Here is a 15,242-nt window from a genome sequence, read left to right as displayed (position 1 = left end):
CAACAGAAATATCAATAAAAAATATATTTGTTTCTCACTAAATGGCCTCCATATCAGTAGTTTTACATGCCGAAATAGCTCAGATGGGAGAGCGTTAGACTGAAGCTCTAAAGGTCCCTGGTTCGATCCCGGGTTTCGGCAGATACAAAAGCTGTAGTTTTAAAGCTATGAAATTAGAAATTTTCATCTTTAGGCAGTGCTTCTCCCAACCACACCCTAACTTCAGTTACCCTAATAATAGAGATGATAGAAATGTGGATGTATGACGTAAAGGTATCAACAGCCTTTCAAACCATGACATTGAGGAACCTGTAGGTACAACAAGCTGCGTGGTAAACATAAGAACTCTCGAAACAGCAAGAGACTCTTAGGCAGTTAGGACGAAAAAGGCTTCTTGATGAGACGTGAGTCACAAGCTAGTCCCCTGTACAACTTTTGAAGAAACCATGATTTGGATGACTAAAAATCTTTACAAATTTCCAACAGAAATATCAGTCAAAAAGATGGCCTCCATGCCAGTAGTTTTACATGCCGAAATAGCTCAGTTGGGAGAGCGTTAGACTGAAGATCTAAAGGTCCCTGGTTCGATCCCGGGTTTCGGCAGATATGAAGGCATAGCGCTCAATGTTGGAAGTTAGATATCCCAATATTGAGCTGTGCTTAACCCAATCCCCATCTTAACTTCACTTACCCTAGTGAAAGAAATGATAGAAATGAGGAAGTATGACATAAAGGTATCAACAGCCTTTCAAACCATAACTTGGAAGAAACAATGGGTAGAACAAGCTGCTTGGTAAACATGATAACTCTCAAAACAGTAAGAGGCTGGCAATCAGGTAGGACTGAAAAAGCCTTTTGGATGATAGGTGAGTCACAAGCAACACAACTGTACACTTGAAGAACTTCTGATGAAATCATGATTTGGATGACTGAGAATCTTCACAGATCTTCACCATATATGTCACTCAAATATACATTTGTTTCTCAATACTTAGCTTCTATACCAGTAGTTTTACATGCCGAAATAGCTCAGATGGGAGAGCGTTAGACTGAAGATCTAAAGGTCCCTGGTTCGATCCCGGGTTTCGGCAGATATGAAGGCTTAGTGCTCAAGGTTGGAAGTTAGAGAACCCAATATTTAGCTGTGCTTATCCCAAACCACATCCCAACTTCAGTTACCCTATTGATAGTGATGATAGAAATGTGGAAGTATGACATCAAGGTTTCAAAAGCCTTTCAAACCATAACTAGGAGGAAACAATGGGTAGAACAAGCTGCTTGGTAAACATAAGAACTCTCAAAACAGCAAGAGACTCTTAGGCAGTTAGGACAAAAAGGCTTCTTGATGAGACGTGAGTCACAAGCTAGTCCCCTGTACAACTTTTGAAGAAACCATGATTTGCATGACTAAGAATCTTTACAAATTTCCAACAGAAATATCAGTCAAAAAGATGGCCTCCATGCCAGTAGTTTTACATGCCGAAATAGCTCAGTTGGGAGGTGTTAGACTGAAGATCTAAAGGTCCCTGGTTCGATCCCGGGTTTCGGCAGATATGAAGGCATAGCGCTCAATGTTGGAAGTTAGATATCCCAATATTGAGCTGTGCTTATCCCAATCCCCATCCCAACTTCAGTTACCCTAATAATAGAGATGATAGAAATGAGGATGTATGACGTAAAGGTATCAACAGCCTTTCAAACCATGACATTGAGGAACCTGTAGGTACAACAAGCTGCGTGGTAAACATAAGAACTCTCGAAACAGCAAGAGACTCTTAGGCAGTTAGGACAAAAAGGCTTCTTGATGAGACGTGAGTCACAAGCTAGTCCCCTGTACAACTTTTGAAGAAACCATGATTTGCATGACTAAGAATCTTTACAAATTTCCAACAGAAATATCAGTCAAAAAGATGGCCTCCATGCCAGTAGTTTTACATGCCGAAATAGCTCAGTTGGGAGGTATTAGACTGAAGATCTAAAGGTCCCTGGTTCGATCCCGGGTTTCGGCAGATATGAAGGCATAACGCTCAATGTTGGAAGTTAGATATCCCAATATTGAGCTGTGCTTAACCCAATCCCCATCCCAACTTCACTTACCTTAGTGAAAGAAGTGATAGAAATGAGGAAGTATGACATAAAGGTATCAACAGCCTTTCAAACCATAACTTGGAAGAAACAATGGGTAGAACAAGCTGCTTGGTAAACATGATAACTCTCAAAAAAGTTAGAGGCTGGCAATCAGGAAGGACTGAAAAAGCTTTTTGGATGATAGGTGCGTCACAAGCAACACAACTGTACACTTGGAGAACTTCTGATGAAATCATGATTTGAATGACTGAGAATCTTCACAGATTTTCACAAGATATGTCACTCAAATATACATTTGTTTCTCACTACTTAGCTTCTATACCAGTAGTTTTACATGCCAAAATAGCTCAGTTGGGAGAGCGTTAGAGTGAAGCTCTAAAGGTCCCTGGTTCCATCCCGGGTTTCGGCAGATGCAAAAGCTGTATTTTTAAAGCTATGAAATTTTCATGTTTAGGCAGTGCTTCTCCCAACCACACCCTAACTTCAGTTACCCTAATAATAGAGATGATAGAAATGTGTATGTATGACGTAAAGGTATCAACAGCCTTTCAAACCATGACTTTGAGGAACCTGTAGGTACAACAAGCTGCGTGGTAAACATAAGAACTCTCGAAACAGCAAGAGACTCCTAGGCAGTTAGGACAAAAAAGGCTTCTTGATTAGACGTGAGTCACAAGCAAGTCCCCTGTACACTTGTACAACTTTTGAAGAAACCATGATTTGGATGACTAAGAATCTTTACAAATTTCCAACAGAAATATCAGTCAAAAATATATTTGTTTCTCACTACTTAGCTTCTATACCAATAGATTTACATGCCAAAATAGCTCAGGTGGGAGAGCGTTAGACTGAAGCTCTAAAGGTCCCTGGTTCGATCCTGAACCAAAAGCTGTAGTTTTAAAGCTATGAAATTAGAAATTTCCATCTTTAGGCAGTGCTTCTCCCAACCACACCCTAACTTCAGTTACCCTAATAATAGAGATGATAGAAATGTGGATGTATGACGTAAAGTTATCAACAGCCTTTCAAACCATGACTTTGAGGAACCTGTAGGTACAACAAGCTGCGTGGTAAACATAAGAACTCTCGAAACAGCAAGAGAGTCTTAGGCAGTTAGGACGAAAAAGGCTTCTTGATGAGACGTGAGTCACAAGCAAGTCCCCTGTACACTTGTACAACTTTTGAAGAAACCATGATTTGGATGACTAAGAATCTTTACAAATTTCCAAAAGAAATATCAGTCAAAAATATATTTGTTTCTCACTACATGAAATCATGATTTGGATGACTGAGAATCTTCACAGATCTTCACCAGATATGTCACTCAAATATACATTTGTTTCTCAATACTTAGCTTCTATACCAGTAGTTTTACATGCCGAAATAGCTCAGATGGGAGAGCGTTAGACTGAAGATCTAAAGGTCCCTGGTTCGATCCCGGGTTTCGGCAGATATGAAGGGTTAGTGCTCAAGGATGGAAGTTAGAGAACCCAATATTTAGCTGTGCTTATCCCAAACCACATCCCAACTTCAGTTACCCTATTGATAGAGATGATAGAAATGTGGAAGTATGACATCAAGGTTTCAAAAGCCTTTCAAACCATAACTTGGAGGAAACAATGGGTAGAACAAGCTGCTTGGTAATCATAAGAACTCTCAAAAAAGTTAGAGGCTGGCAATCAGGAAGGACTGAAAAAGCTTTTTGGATGATAGGTGAGTCACAAGCAACACAACTGTACACTTGGAGAACTTCTGATGAAATCATGATTTGAATGACTGAGAATCTTCACAGATTTTCACAAGATATGTCACTCAAATATACATTTGTTTCTCACTACTTAGCTTCTATACCAGTAGTTTTACATGCCAAAATAGCTCAGTTGGGAGAGCGTTAGACTGAAGCTCTAAAGGTCCCTGGTTCCATCCTGGGTTTCGGCAGATGCAATCGCTGGAGTTTAAAAGCTATGAAATTTTCATGTTTAGGCAGTGCTTCTCCCAACCACACCCTAACTTCAGTTACCCTAATAATAGAGATGATAGAAATGTGTATGTATGACGTAAAGGTATCAACAGCCTTTCAAACCATGACTTTGAGGAACCTGTAGGTACAACAAGCTGTGTGGTAAACATAAGAACTCTCGAAACAGCAATAGACTCTTAGGCAGTTAGGACAAAAAAGGCTTCTTGATTAGACGTGAGTCACAAGCAAGTCCCCTGTACATTTGTACAACTTTTGAAGAAACCATGATTTGGATGACTAAGAATCTTTACAAATTTCCAACAGAAATATCAGTCAAAAATATATTTGTTTCTCACTACATGAAATCATGATTTGGATGACTGAGAATCTTCACAGATCTTCACCAGATATGTCACTCAAATATACATTTGTTTCTCAATACTTAGCTTCTATACCAGTAGTTTTACATGCCGAAATAGCTCAGATGGGAGAGCGTTAGACTGAAGATCTAAAGGTCCCTGGTTCGATCCCGGGTTTCGGCAGATATGAAGGGTTAGTGCTCAAGGATGGAAGTTAGAGAACCCAATATTTAGCTGTGCTTATCCCAAACCACATCCCAACTTCAGTTACCCTATTGATAGAGATGATAGAAATGTGGAAGTATGACATCAAGGTTTCAAAAGCCTTTCAAACCATAACTTGGAGGAAACAATGGGTAGAACAAGCTGCTTGGTAATCATAAGAACTCTCAAAAAAGTTAGAGGCTGGCAATCAGGAAGGACTGAAAAAGCTTTTTGGATGATAGGTGAGTCACAAGCAACACAACTGTACACTTGAAGAACTTCTGATGAAATCATGATTTGAATGACTGAGAATCTTCACAGATTTTCACAAGATATGTCACTCAAATATACATTTGTTTCTCACTACTTAGCTTCTATACCAGTAGTTTTACATGCCAAAATAGCTCAGTTGGGAGAGCGTTAGACTGAAGCTCTAAAGGTCCCTGGTTCCATCCCGGGTTTCGGCAGATGCAATCGCTGGAGTTTTAAAGCTATGAAATTTTCATGTTTAGGCAGTGCTTCTCCCAACCACACCCTAACTTCAGTTACCCTAATAATAGAGATGATAGAAATGTGTATGTATGACGTAAAGGTATCAACAGCCTTTCAAACCATGACTTTGAGGAACCTGTAGGTACAACAAGCTGTGTGGTAAACATAAGAACTCTCGAAACAGCAATAGACTCTTAGGCAGTTAGGACAAAAAAGGCTTCTTGATTAGACGTGAGTCACAAGCAAGTCCCCTGTACATTTGTACAACTTTTGAAGAAACCATGATTTGGATGACTAAGAATCTTTACAAATTTCCAACAGAAATATCAGTCAAAAATATATTTGTTTCTCACTACATGAAATCATGATTTGGATGACTGAGAATCTTCACAGATTTTCACCAGATATGTCACTCAAATATGCATTTGTTTCTCACTACATGGCCTCCATACCAGTAGTTTTACATGCCGAAATAGCTCAGATGGGAGAGCGTTAGACTAAAGGTCCCTGGTTCGATCCCGGGTTTCGGCAGATATGAAGGCTTAGTGCTCAAGGATGGAAGTTAGAGAACCCAATATTTAGCTGTGCTTATCCCAAACCACATCCCAACTTCAGTTACCCTATTGATAGAGATGATTGAAATGTGGAAGTATGACATAAAGGTATCAACAGCCTTTCAAACCATAACTTGGAAGAAACAATGGGTATATACAAGCTGCTTGGTAAACATGATAACTCTCAAAACAGTAAGAGGCTGGCAATCAGGTAGGACTGAAAAAGCCTTTTGGATGATAGGTGAGTCACAAGCAACACAACTGTACACTTGAAGAACTTCTGATGAAATCATGATTTGGATGACTGAGAATCTTCACAGATCTTCACCAGATATGTCACTCAAATATACATTTGTTTCTCAATACTTAGCTTCTATACCAGTAGTTTTACATGCCGAAATAGCTCAGTTGGGAGAGCGTTAGACTGAAGATCTAAAGGTCCCTGGTTCGATCCCGGGTTTCGGCAGATATGAAGGCTTAGTGCTCAAGGTTGGAAGTTAGAGAACCCAATATTTAGCTGTGCTTATCCCAAACCACATCCCAACTTCAGTTACCCTATTGATAGAGATGATAGAAATGTGGAAGTATGACATCAAGGTTTCAAAAGCCTTTCAAACCATAACTTGGAGGAAACAATGGGTAGAACAAGCTGCTTGGTAATCATAAGAACTCTCAAAAAAGTTAGAGGCTGGCAATCAGGAAGGACTGAAAAAGCTTTTTGGATGATAGGTGAGTCACAAGCAACACAACTGTACACTTGGAGAACTTCTGATGAAATCATGATTTGAATGACTGAGAATCTTCACAGATTTTCACAAGATATGTCACTCAAATATACATTTGTTTCTCACTACTTAGCTTCTATACCAGTAGTTTTACATGCCAAAATAGCTCAGTTGGGAGAGCGTTAGAATGAAGCTCTAAAGGTCTGTATGACGTAAAGGTATCAACAGCCTTTCAAACCATGACATTGAGGAACCTGTAGGTACAACAAGCTGCGTGGTAAACATAAGGACTCTCGAAACAGCAAGAGACTCTTAGGCAGTTAGGACGAAAAAGGCTTCTTGATGAGACGTGAGTCACAAGCTAGTCCCCTGTACAATTTTTGAAGAAACCATGATTTGGATGACTAAGAATCTTTACAAATTTCCAACAGAAATATCAGTCAAAAAGATGGCCTCCATGCCAGTAGTTTTACATGCCGAAATAGCTCAGTTGGGAGAGCGTTAGACTGAAGCTCTAAAGGTCCCTGGTTCCATCCCGGGTTTCGGCAGATGCAATCGCTGGAGTTTTAAAGCTATGAAATTTTCATGTTTAGGCAGTGTTTCTCCCAACCACACCCTAACTTCAGTTACCCTAATAATAGAGATGATAGAAATGTGTATGTATGACGTAAAGGTATCAACAGCCTTTCAAACCATGACTTTGAGGAACCTGTAGGTACAACAAGCTGCGTGGTAAACATAAGAACTCTCGAAACAGCAAGAGACTCTTAGGCAGTTAGGACAAAAAAGGCTTCTTGATTAGACGTGAGTCACAAGCAAGTCCCCTGTACACTTGTACAACTTTTGAAGAAAGCATGATTTGGATGACTAAGAATCTTTACAAATTTCCAACAGCAATATCAGTCAAAAATATATTTGTTTCTCACTACATGAAATCATGATTTGGATGACTGAGAATCTTCACAGATTTTCACCAGATATGTCACTCAAATATGCATTTGTTTCTCAATACTTAGCTTCTATACCAGTACTTTTACATGCCGAAATAGCTCAGTTGGGAGAGCGTTAGACTGAAGCTCTAAAGGTCCCTTGTTCGATTCTGGGTTTCGGCAGATGCAAAAGCTGTATTTTTAAAGCTATGAAATTTTCATGTTTAGGCAGTGCTTCTCCCAACCACACCCTAACTTCAGTTACCCTAATAATAGAGATGATAGAAATGTGGATGTATGACGTAAAGGTATCAACAGCCTTTCAAACCATGACATTGAAGAACCTGTAGGTACAACAAGCTGCGTGTTAAACATAAGAACTCTCGAAACAGCAAGAGACTCTTAGGCAGTTAGGACGAATAAGGCTTCTTGATGAGACGTGAGTCACAAGCAAGTCCCTTGTACAACTTTTGAAGAAACCATGATTTGGATAACTGAGAATCTTTACAAATTTTCAACAGAAATATCAGTCAAAAATGTATTTGTGTCTCACTAGATGGCCTCCATTCCAGTAGTTGCGTTAGACTGAAGATCTAAAGGTCCCTGGTTCGATCCCGGGTTTCGGCAGATATGAAGGCATAGCGCTCAAGGTTGGAAGATAGATATCCCAATGTTGAGCTGTGCTTAGCCCAAACCCCATCCCAACTTCAGTTACCCTAGTGAAAGAGATGATAAAAATGAGGAAGTATGACATAAAGGTATCAACAGCCTTTCAAACCATAACTTGGAGGAAACAATGGGTAGAACAAGCTGCTTGGTAAACATAAGAACTCTCAAAACAGTAAGAGGCTGGCAATCAGGTAGGACTGAAAAAACCTTTTGGATGATAAGTGATTCACAAGCAACACAACTGTACACTTGAAGAACTTCGGATGAAATCATGATTTGAATGACTGAGAATCTTCACAGATTTTCACAAGATATGTCACTCAAATATACATTTGTTTCTCACTACTTAGCTTCTATACCAGTAGTTTTACATGCCGAAATAGCTCAGTTGGGAGAGCGTTAGACTGAAGCTCTAAAGGTCCCTGGTTCGATCCCGGGTTTCGGCAGATGCAAAAGCTGTAGTTTTAAAGCTATGAAATTTTCATCTTTAGGCAGTGCTTCTCCCAACCACACCCTAACTTCAGTTACCCTAATAATAGAGATGATAGAAATGTGTATGTATGACGTAAAGGTATCAACAGCCTTTCAAACCATGACATTGAGGAACCTGTAGGTACAACAAGCTGCGTGGTAAACATAAGAACTCTCGAAACAGCAAGAGACTCTTAGGCAGTTAGGACGAAAAAGGCTTCTTGATGAGACGTGAGTCACAAGCTAGGCCCCTGTACAACTTTTGAAGAAACCATGATTTGGATGACTAAGAATCTTTACAAATTTCCAACAGAAATATCACTCAAAAATATATTTGTGTCTCACTAGATGGCCTCCATTCCAGTAGTTTTACATGCCAAAATAGCTCAGTTGGGAGAGCGTTAGACTGAAGATCTAAAGGTCCCTGGTTCGATCCAGGGTTTCGGCAGATATGAAGGCATAGCACGCAAGGTTGGAAGTTAGATATCCCAATATTGAGCTCTGCTTATCCCAAACCACATCCCAATTCAGTTACCCTAGTGATAGAAATGTGGATGTATGACGTAAAGGTATCAACAGCCTTTCAAACCATGACTTTGAGGAATCTGTAGGTACAACAAGCTGCGTGGTATACATAAGAACTCTCGAAACAGCAAGAGACTCTTAGGCGGTTAGGACGAAAAAGGCTTCTTGATTAGACGTGAGTCACAAGCAAGTCCCCTGTACACTTGTACAACTTTTGAAGAAACCATGATTTGGATGACTAAGAATCTTTACAAATTTCCAACAGAAATATCAGTCAAAAATATATTTGTTTCTCACTACATGGCCTCAATACCAGTAGTTTTACATGCCGAAATAGCTCAGATGGGAGAGCGTTAGACTGAAGCTCTAAAGGTCCCTGGTTCGATCCCGGGTTTCGCCAGATTCAAAAGCTGTTGTTTTAAAGCTGTGAAATTAGAAATTTTCATCTTTAGGCAGTGCTTCTCCCAACCACACCCTAACTTCAGTTACCCTAATAATAGAGATGATAGAAATGTGGATGTAAGACGTAAAGGTATCAACAGCCTTTCAAACCATGACATTGAGGAACCTGTAGGTACAACAAGCTGCGTGGTAAACATAAGAACTCTATAGCAAGAGACTCTTAGGTAGTTAGGACGAAAAAGGCTTCTTGATGAGACGTGAGTCACAAGCTAGTCCCCTGTACAACTTTTGAAGAAACCATGATTTGGATGACTAAGAATCTTTACAAATTTCCAACAGAAATATCAGTCAAAAAGATGGCCTCCATGCCAGTAGTTTTACATGCCGAAATAGCTCAGTTGGGAGAGCGTCAGACTGAATCTCTAAAGGTCCCTGGTTCCATCCCGGGTTTCGGCAGATGCAAAAGCTGGAGTTTTAAAGCTATGAAATTTTCATGTTTAGGCAGTGCTTCTCCCAACCACACCCTAACTTCAGTTACCCTAATAATAGAGATGATAGAAATGTGTATGTATGACGTAAAGGTATCAACAGCCTTTCAAACCATGACTTTGAGGAACCTGTAGGTACAACAAGCTGCGTGGTAAACATAAGAACTCTCGAAACAGCAAGAGACTCTTAGGCAGTTAGGACAAAAAAGGCTTCTTGATTAGACGTGAGTCACAAGCAAGTCCCCTGTACACTTGTACAACTTTTGAAGAAACCATGATTTGGATGACTAAGAATCTTTACAAATTTCCAACAGAAATATCAGTCAAAAATATATTTGTTTCTCACTACATGAAATCATGATTTGGATGACTGAGAATCTTCACAGATTTTCACCAGATATGTCACTCAAATATGCATTTGTTTCTCAATACTTAGCTTCTATACCAGTACTTTTACATGCCGAAATAGCTCAGTTGGGAGAGCGTTAGACTGAAGCTCTAAAGGTCCCTGGTTCGATTCTGGGTTTCGGCAGATGCAAAAGCTGTATTTTTAAAGCTATGAAATTTTCATGTTTAGGCAGTGCTTCTCCCAACCACACCCTAACTTCAGTTACCCTAATAATAGAGATGATAGAAATGTGGATGTATGACGTAAAGGTATCAACAGCCTTTCAAACCATGACATTGAAGAACCTGTAGGTACAACAAGCTGCGTGTTAAACATAAGAACTCTCGAAACAGCAAGAGACTCTTAGGCGGTTAGGACGAAAAAGGCTTCTTGATGAGACGTGAGTCACAAGCAAGTCCCCTGTACAACTTTTGAAGAAACCATGATTTGGATGACTAAGAATCTTTACAAATTTCCAACAGAAATATCAGTCAAAAATATATTTGTTTCTCACTACATGGCCTCCATACCAGTAGTTTTACATGCCGAAATAGCTCAGTTGGGAGAGCGTTAGACTGAAGATCTAAAGGTCCCTGGTTCGATCCCGGGTTTCGGCAGATATGAAGGCATAACGCTCAATGTTGGAAGTTAGATATCCCAATATTGAGCTGTGCTTATCCCAATCCTCATCCCAACTTCAGTTACCCTAGTGAAAGAGATGATAGAAATGAGGAAGTATGACATAAAGGTATCAACAGCCTTTCAAACCATAACTTGGAGGAAACAATGGGTAGAACAAGCTGCTTGGTAATCATAAGAACTCTCAAAAAAGTTAGAGGCTGGCAATCAGGAAGGACTGAAAAAGATTTTTGGATGATAGGTGAGTCACAAGCAACACAACTGTACACTTGGAGAACTTCTGATGAAATCATGATTTGAATGACTGAGAATCTTCACAGATTTTCACAAGATATGTCACTCAAATATACATTTGTTTCTCACTACTTAGCTTCTATACCAGTAGTTTTACATGCCAAAATAGCTCAGTTGGGAGAGCGTTAGACTGAAGCTCTAAAGGTCCCTGGTTCCATCCCGGGTTTCGGCAGATGCAAAAGCTGTATTTTTAAAGCTATGAAATTTTCATGTTTAGGCAGTGCTTCTCCCAACCACACCCTAACTTCAGTTACCCTAATAATAGAGATGATAGAAATGTGTATGTATGACGTAAAGGTATCAACAGCCTTTCAAACCATGACTTTGAGGAACCTGTAGGTACAACAAGCTGCGTGGTAAACATAAGAACTCTCGAAACAGCAAGAGACTCTTAGGCAGTTAGGACAAAAAAGGCTTCTTGATGAGACGTGAGTCACAAGCTAGTCCCCTGTACAACTTTTGAAGAAACCATGATTTGCATGACTAAGAATCTTTACAAATTTCCAACAGAAATATCAGTCAAAAAGATGGCCTCCATGCCAGTAGTTTTACATGCCGAAATAGCTCAGTTGGGAGGTGTTAGACTGAAGATCTAAAGGTCCCTGGTTCGATCCCGGGTTTCGGCAGATATGAAGGCATAGCGCTCAATGTTGGAAGTTAGATATCCCAATATTGAGCTGTGCTTAACCCAATCCCCATCCCAACTTCACTTACCTTAGTGAAAGAAATGATAGAAATGAGGAAGTATGACATAAAGGTATCAACAGCCTTTCAAACCATAACTTGGAAGAAACAATGGGTAGAACAAGCTGCTTGGTAAACATGATAACTCTCAAAACAGTAAGAGGCTGGCAATCAGGTAGGACTGAAAAAGCCTTTTGGATGATAGGTGAGTCACAAGCAACACAACTGTACACTTGAAGAACTTCTGATGAAATCATGATTTGGATGACTGAGAATCTTCACAGATTTTCACCAGATGTTTCACTCAAATATACATTTGTTTCTCACTACTTAGCTTCTATACCAATAGATTTACATGCCAAAATAGCTCAGGTGGGAGAGCGTTAGACTGAAGCTCTAAAGGTCCCTGGTTCGATCCCGAACCAAAAGCTGTAGTTTTAAAGCTATGAAATTAGAAATTTCCATCTTTAGGCAGTGCTTCTCCCAACCACACCCTAACTTCAGTTACCCTAATAATAGAGATGATAGAAATGTGGATGTATGACGTAAAGTTATCAACAGCCTTTCAAACCATGACTTTGAGGAACCTGTAGGTACAACAAGCTGCGTGGTAAACATAAGAACTCTCGAAACAGCAAGAGAGTCTTAGGCAGTTAGGACGAAAAAGGCTTCTTGATGAGACGTGAGTCACAAGCAAGTCCCCTGTACACTTGTACAACTTTTGAAGAAACCATGATTTGGATGACTAAGAATCTTTACAAATTTCCAAAAGAAATATCAGTCAAAAATATATTTGTTTCTCACTACATGAAATCATGATTTGGATGACTGAGAATCTTCACAGATCTTCACCAGATATGTCACTCAAATATACATTTGTTTCTCAATACTTAGCTTCTATACCAGTATTTTTACATGCCGAAATAGCTCAGATGGGAGAGCGTTAGACTGAAGATCTAAAGGTCCCTGGTTCGATCCCGGGTTTCGGCAGATATGAAGGCTTAGTGCTCAAGGATGGAAGTTAGAAAACCCAATATTTAGCTGTGCTTATCCCAAACCACATCCCAACTTCAGTTACCCTATTGATAGAGATGATAGAAATGTGGAAGTATGACATCAAGGTTTCAAAAGCCTTTCAAACCATAACGTGGAGGAAACAATGGGTAGAACAAGCTGCTTGGTAATCATAAGAACTCTCAAAAAAGTTAGAGGCTGGCAATCAGGAAGGACTGAAAAAGCTTTTTGGATGATAGGTGCGTCACAAGCAACACAACTGTACACTTGGAGAACTTCTGATGAAATCATGATTTGAATGACTGAGAATCTTCACAGATTTTCACAAGATATGTCACTCAAATATACATTTGTTTCTCACTACTTAGCTTCTATACCAGTAGTTTTACATGCCAAAATAGCTCAGTTGGGAGAGCGTTAGAGTGAAGCTCTAAAGGTCCCTGGTTCCATCCCGGGTTTCGGCAGATGCAAAAGCTGTATTTTTAAAGCTATGAAATTTTCATGTTTAGGCAGTGCTTCTCCCAACCACACCCTAACTTCAGTTACCCTAATAATAGAGATGATAGAAATGTGTATGTATGACGTAAAGGTATCAACAGCCTTTCAAACCATGACTTTGAGGAACCTGTAGGTACAACAAGCTGCGTGGTAAACATAAGAACTCTCGAAACAGCAAGAGACTCCTAGGCAGTTAGGACAAAAAAGGCTTCTTGATTAGACGTGAGTCACAAGCAAGTCCCCTGTACACTTGTACAACTTTTGAAGAAACCATGATTTGGATGACTAAGAATCTTTACAAATTTCCAACAGAAATATCAGTCAAAAATATATTTGTTTCTCACTACATGGCCTCAATACCAGTAGTTTTACATGCCGAAATAGCTCAGATGGGAGAGCGTTAGACTGAAGCTCTAAAGGTCCCTGGTTCGATCCCGGGTTTCGCCAGATTCAAAAGCTGTTGTTTTAAAGCTGTGAAATTAGAAATTTTCATCTTTAGGCAGTGCTTCTCCCAACCACACCCTAACTTCAGTTACCCTAATAATAGAGATGATAGAAATGTGGATGTAAGACGTAAAGGTATCAACAGCCTTTCAAACCATGACATTGAGGAACCTGTAGGTACAACAAGCTGCGTGGTAAACATAAGAACTCTCGAAACAGCAAGAGACTCTTAGGTAGTTAGGACGAAAAAGGCTTCTTGATGAGAGGTGAGTCACAAGCTAGTCCCCTGTACAACTTTTGAAGAAACCATGATTTGGATGACTAAGAATCTTTACAAATTTCCAACAGAAATATCAGTCAAAAAGATGGCCTCCATGCCAGTAGTTTTACATGCCGAAATAGCTCAGTTGGGAGAGCGTCAGACTGAATCTCTAAAGGTCCCTGGTTCCATCCCGGGTTTCGGCAGATGCAAAAGCTGGAGTTTTAAAGCTATGAAATTTTCATGTTTAGGCAGTGCTTCTCCCAACCACACCCTAACTTCAGTTACCCTAATAATAGAGATGATAGAAATGTGTATGTATGACGTAAAGGTATCAACAGCCTTTCAAACCATGACTTTGAGGAACCTGTAGGTACAACAAGCTGCGTGGTAAACATAAGAACTCTCGAAACAGCAAGAGACTCTTAGGCAGTTAGGACAAAAAAGGCTTCTTGATTAGACGTGAGTCACAAGCAAGTCCCCTGTACACTTGTACAACTTTTGAAGAAACCATGATTTGGATGACTAAGAATCTTTACAAATTTCCAACAGAAATATCAGTCAAAAATATATTTGTTTCTCACTACATGAAATCATGATTTGGATGACTGAGAATCTTCACAGATTTTCACCAGATATGTCACTCAAATATGCATTTGTTTCTCAATACTTAGCTTCTATACCAGTACTTTTACATGCCGAAATAGCTCAGTTGGGAGAGCGTTAGACTGAAGCTCTAAAGGTCCCATGTCGATTCTGGGTTTCGGCAGATGCAAAAGCTGTATTTTTAAAGCTATGAAATTTTCATGTTTAGGCAGTGCTTCTCCCAACCACACCCTAACTTCAGTTACCTAATAATAGAGATGATAGAAATGTGGATGTATGACGTAAAGGTATCAACAGCCTTTCAAACCATGACATTGAAGAACCTGTAGGTACAACAAGCTGCGTGTTAAACATAAGAACTCTCGAAACAGCAAGAGACTCTTAGGCGGTTAGGACGAAAAAGGCTTCTTGATGAGACGTGAGTCACAAGCAAGTCCCCTGTACAACTTTTGAAGAAACCATGATTTGGATGACTAAGAATCTTTACAAATTTCCAACAGAAATATCAGTCAAAAATATATTTGTTTCTCACTACATGGCCTCCATACCA

General features: G+C 39.7%; 25 non-coding genes across 25 annotated transcripts; all 25 read left to right on the top strand.

Moving 5' to 3' along the window:
- The first annotated feature begins 68 nt into the window (after nucleotides 1–68).
- On the top strand, nucleotides 69–141 carry trnaf-gaa (transfer RNA phenylalanine (anticodon GAA)). The gene has a single exon. It is a non-coding gene; the product is annotated as a tRNA-Phe (tRNA).
- Nucleotides 142–530: 389 nt separating this feature from the next.
- Nucleotides 531–603, top strand: trnaf-gaa (transfer RNA phenylalanine (anticodon GAA)). The gene has a single exon. It is a non-coding gene; the product is annotated as a tRNA-Phe (tRNA).
- A 415-nt stretch (nucleotides 604–1,018) lies between these two features.
- Nucleotides 1,019–1,091, top strand: trnaf-gaa (transfer RNA phenylalanine (anticodon GAA)). The gene has a single exon. It is a non-coding gene; the product is annotated as a tRNA-Phe (tRNA).
- A 387-nt stretch (nucleotides 1,092–1,478) lies between these two features.
- On the top strand, nucleotides 1,479–1,550 carry trnaf-gaa (transfer RNA phenylalanine (anticodon GAA)). The gene has a single exon. It is a non-coding gene; the product is annotated as a tRNA-Phe (tRNA).
- Nucleotides 1,551–1,937: 387 nt separating this feature from the next.
- trnaf-gaa (transfer RNA phenylalanine (anticodon GAA)) lies at nucleotides 1,938–2,009 on the top strand. The gene has a single exon. It is a non-coding gene; the product is annotated as a tRNA-Phe (tRNA).
- A 415-nt stretch (nucleotides 2,010–2,424) lies between these two features.
- trnaf-gaa (transfer RNA phenylalanine (anticodon GAA)) lies at nucleotides 2,425–2,497 on the top strand. Its single transcript has one exon. It is a non-coding gene; the product is annotated as a tRNA-Phe (tRNA).
- Nucleotides 2,498–3,465: 968 nt separating this feature from the next.
- On the top strand, nucleotides 3,466–3,538 carry trnaf-gaa (transfer RNA phenylalanine (anticodon GAA)). Its single transcript has one exon. It is a non-coding gene; the product is annotated as a tRNA-Phe (tRNA).
- Nucleotides 3,539–3,953: 415 nt separating this feature from the next.
- Nucleotides 3,954–4,026, top strand: trnaf-gaa (transfer RNA phenylalanine (anticodon GAA)). Its single transcript has one exon. It is a non-coding gene; the product is annotated as a tRNA-Phe (tRNA).
- A 491-nt stretch (nucleotides 4,027–4,517) lies between these two features.
- trnaf-gaa (transfer RNA phenylalanine (anticodon GAA)) lies at nucleotides 4,518–4,590 on the top strand. The gene has a single exon. It is a non-coding gene; the product is annotated as a tRNA-Phe (tRNA).
- A 415-nt stretch (nucleotides 4,591–5,005) lies between these two features.
- On the top strand, nucleotides 5,006–5,078 carry trnaf-gaa (transfer RNA phenylalanine (anticodon GAA)). Its single transcript has one exon. It is a non-coding gene; the product is annotated as a tRNA-Phe (tRNA).
- Nucleotides 5,079–6,050: 972 nt separating this feature from the next.
- On the top strand, nucleotides 6,051–6,123 carry trnaf-gaa (transfer RNA phenylalanine (anticodon GAA)). The gene has a single exon. It is a non-coding gene; the product is annotated as a tRNA-Phe (tRNA).
- A 734-nt stretch (nucleotides 6,124–6,857) lies between these two features.
- On the top strand, nucleotides 6,858–6,930 carry trnaf-gaa (transfer RNA phenylalanine (anticodon GAA)). The gene has a single exon. It is a non-coding gene; the product is annotated as a tRNA-Phe (tRNA).
- Nucleotides 6,931–7,421: 491 nt separating this feature from the next.
- On the top strand, nucleotides 7,422–7,494 carry trnaf-gaa (transfer RNA phenylalanine (anticodon GAA)). The gene has a single exon. It is a non-coding gene; the product is annotated as a tRNA-Phe (tRNA).
- An 859-nt stretch (nucleotides 7,495–8,353) lies between these two features.
- trnaf-gaa (transfer RNA phenylalanine (anticodon GAA)) lies at nucleotides 8,354–8,426 on the top strand. Its single transcript has one exon. It is a non-coding gene; the product is annotated as a tRNA-Phe (tRNA).
- Nucleotides 8,427–8,826: 400 nt separating this feature from the next.
- Nucleotides 8,827–8,899, top strand: trnaf-gaa (transfer RNA phenylalanine (anticodon GAA)). Its single transcript has one exon. It is a non-coding gene; the product is annotated as a tRNA-Phe (tRNA).
- A 404-nt stretch (nucleotides 8,900–9,303) lies between these two features.
- Nucleotides 9,304–9,376, top strand: trnaf-gaa (transfer RNA phenylalanine (anticodon GAA)). The gene has a single exon. It is a non-coding gene; the product is annotated as a tRNA-Phe (tRNA).
- Nucleotides 9,377–9,761: 385 nt separating this feature from the next.
- On the top strand, nucleotides 9,762–9,834 carry trnaf-gaa (transfer RNA phenylalanine (anticodon GAA)). The gene has a single exon. It is a non-coding gene; the product is annotated as a tRNA-Phe (tRNA).
- A 491-nt stretch (nucleotides 9,835–10,325) lies between these two features.
- On the top strand, nucleotides 10,326–10,398 carry trnaf-gaa (transfer RNA phenylalanine (anticodon GAA)). Its single transcript has one exon. It is a non-coding gene; the product is annotated as a tRNA-Phe (tRNA).
- Nucleotides 10,399–10,798: 400 nt separating this feature from the next.
- trnaf-gaa (transfer RNA phenylalanine (anticodon GAA)) lies at nucleotides 10,799–10,871 on the top strand. The gene has a single exon. It is a non-coding gene; the product is annotated as a tRNA-Phe (tRNA).
- Nucleotides 10,872–11,286: 415 nt separating this feature from the next.
- Nucleotides 11,287–11,359, top strand: trnaf-gaa (transfer RNA phenylalanine (anticodon GAA)). Its single transcript has one exon. It is a non-coding gene; the product is annotated as a tRNA-Phe (tRNA).
- Nucleotides 11,360–11,741: 382 nt separating this feature from the next.
- trnaf-gaa (transfer RNA phenylalanine (anticodon GAA)) lies at nucleotides 11,742–11,813 on the top strand. Its single transcript has one exon. It is a non-coding gene; the product is annotated as a tRNA-Phe (tRNA).
- A 975-nt stretch (nucleotides 11,814–12,788) lies between these two features.
- trnaf-gaa (transfer RNA phenylalanine (anticodon GAA)) lies at nucleotides 12,789–12,861 on the top strand. The gene has a single exon. It is a non-coding gene; the product is annotated as a tRNA-Phe (tRNA).
- A 415-nt stretch (nucleotides 12,862–13,276) lies between these two features.
- On the top strand, nucleotides 13,277–13,349 carry trnaf-gaa (transfer RNA phenylalanine (anticodon GAA)). The gene has a single exon. It is a non-coding gene; the product is annotated as a tRNA-Phe (tRNA).
- Nucleotides 13,350–13,757: 408 nt separating this feature from the next.
- Nucleotides 13,758–13,830, top strand: trnaf-gaa (transfer RNA phenylalanine (anticodon GAA)). Its single transcript has one exon. It is a non-coding gene; the product is annotated as a tRNA-Phe (tRNA).
- A 389-nt stretch (nucleotides 13,831–14,219) lies between these two features.
- Nucleotides 14,220–14,292, top strand: trnaf-gaa (transfer RNA phenylalanine (anticodon GAA)). Its single transcript has one exon. It is a non-coding gene; the product is annotated as a tRNA-Phe (tRNA).
- The last annotated feature ends 950 nt before the right edge of the window (nucleotides 14,293–15,242 follow it).

This window comes from Platichthys flesus, chromosome 2 (genome assembly GCF_949316205.1).
Source record: "Platichthys flesus chromosome 2, fPlaFle2.1, whole genome shotgun sequence".
Lineage (NCBI taxonomy): Eukaryota > Metazoa > Chordata > Actinopteri > Pleuronectiformes > Pleuronectidae > Platichthys > Platichthys flesus.
The sequence above is the reverse complement of the archived record's forward strand: the minus strand, read 5'-3'. Positions and strand labels throughout refer to the sequence as shown.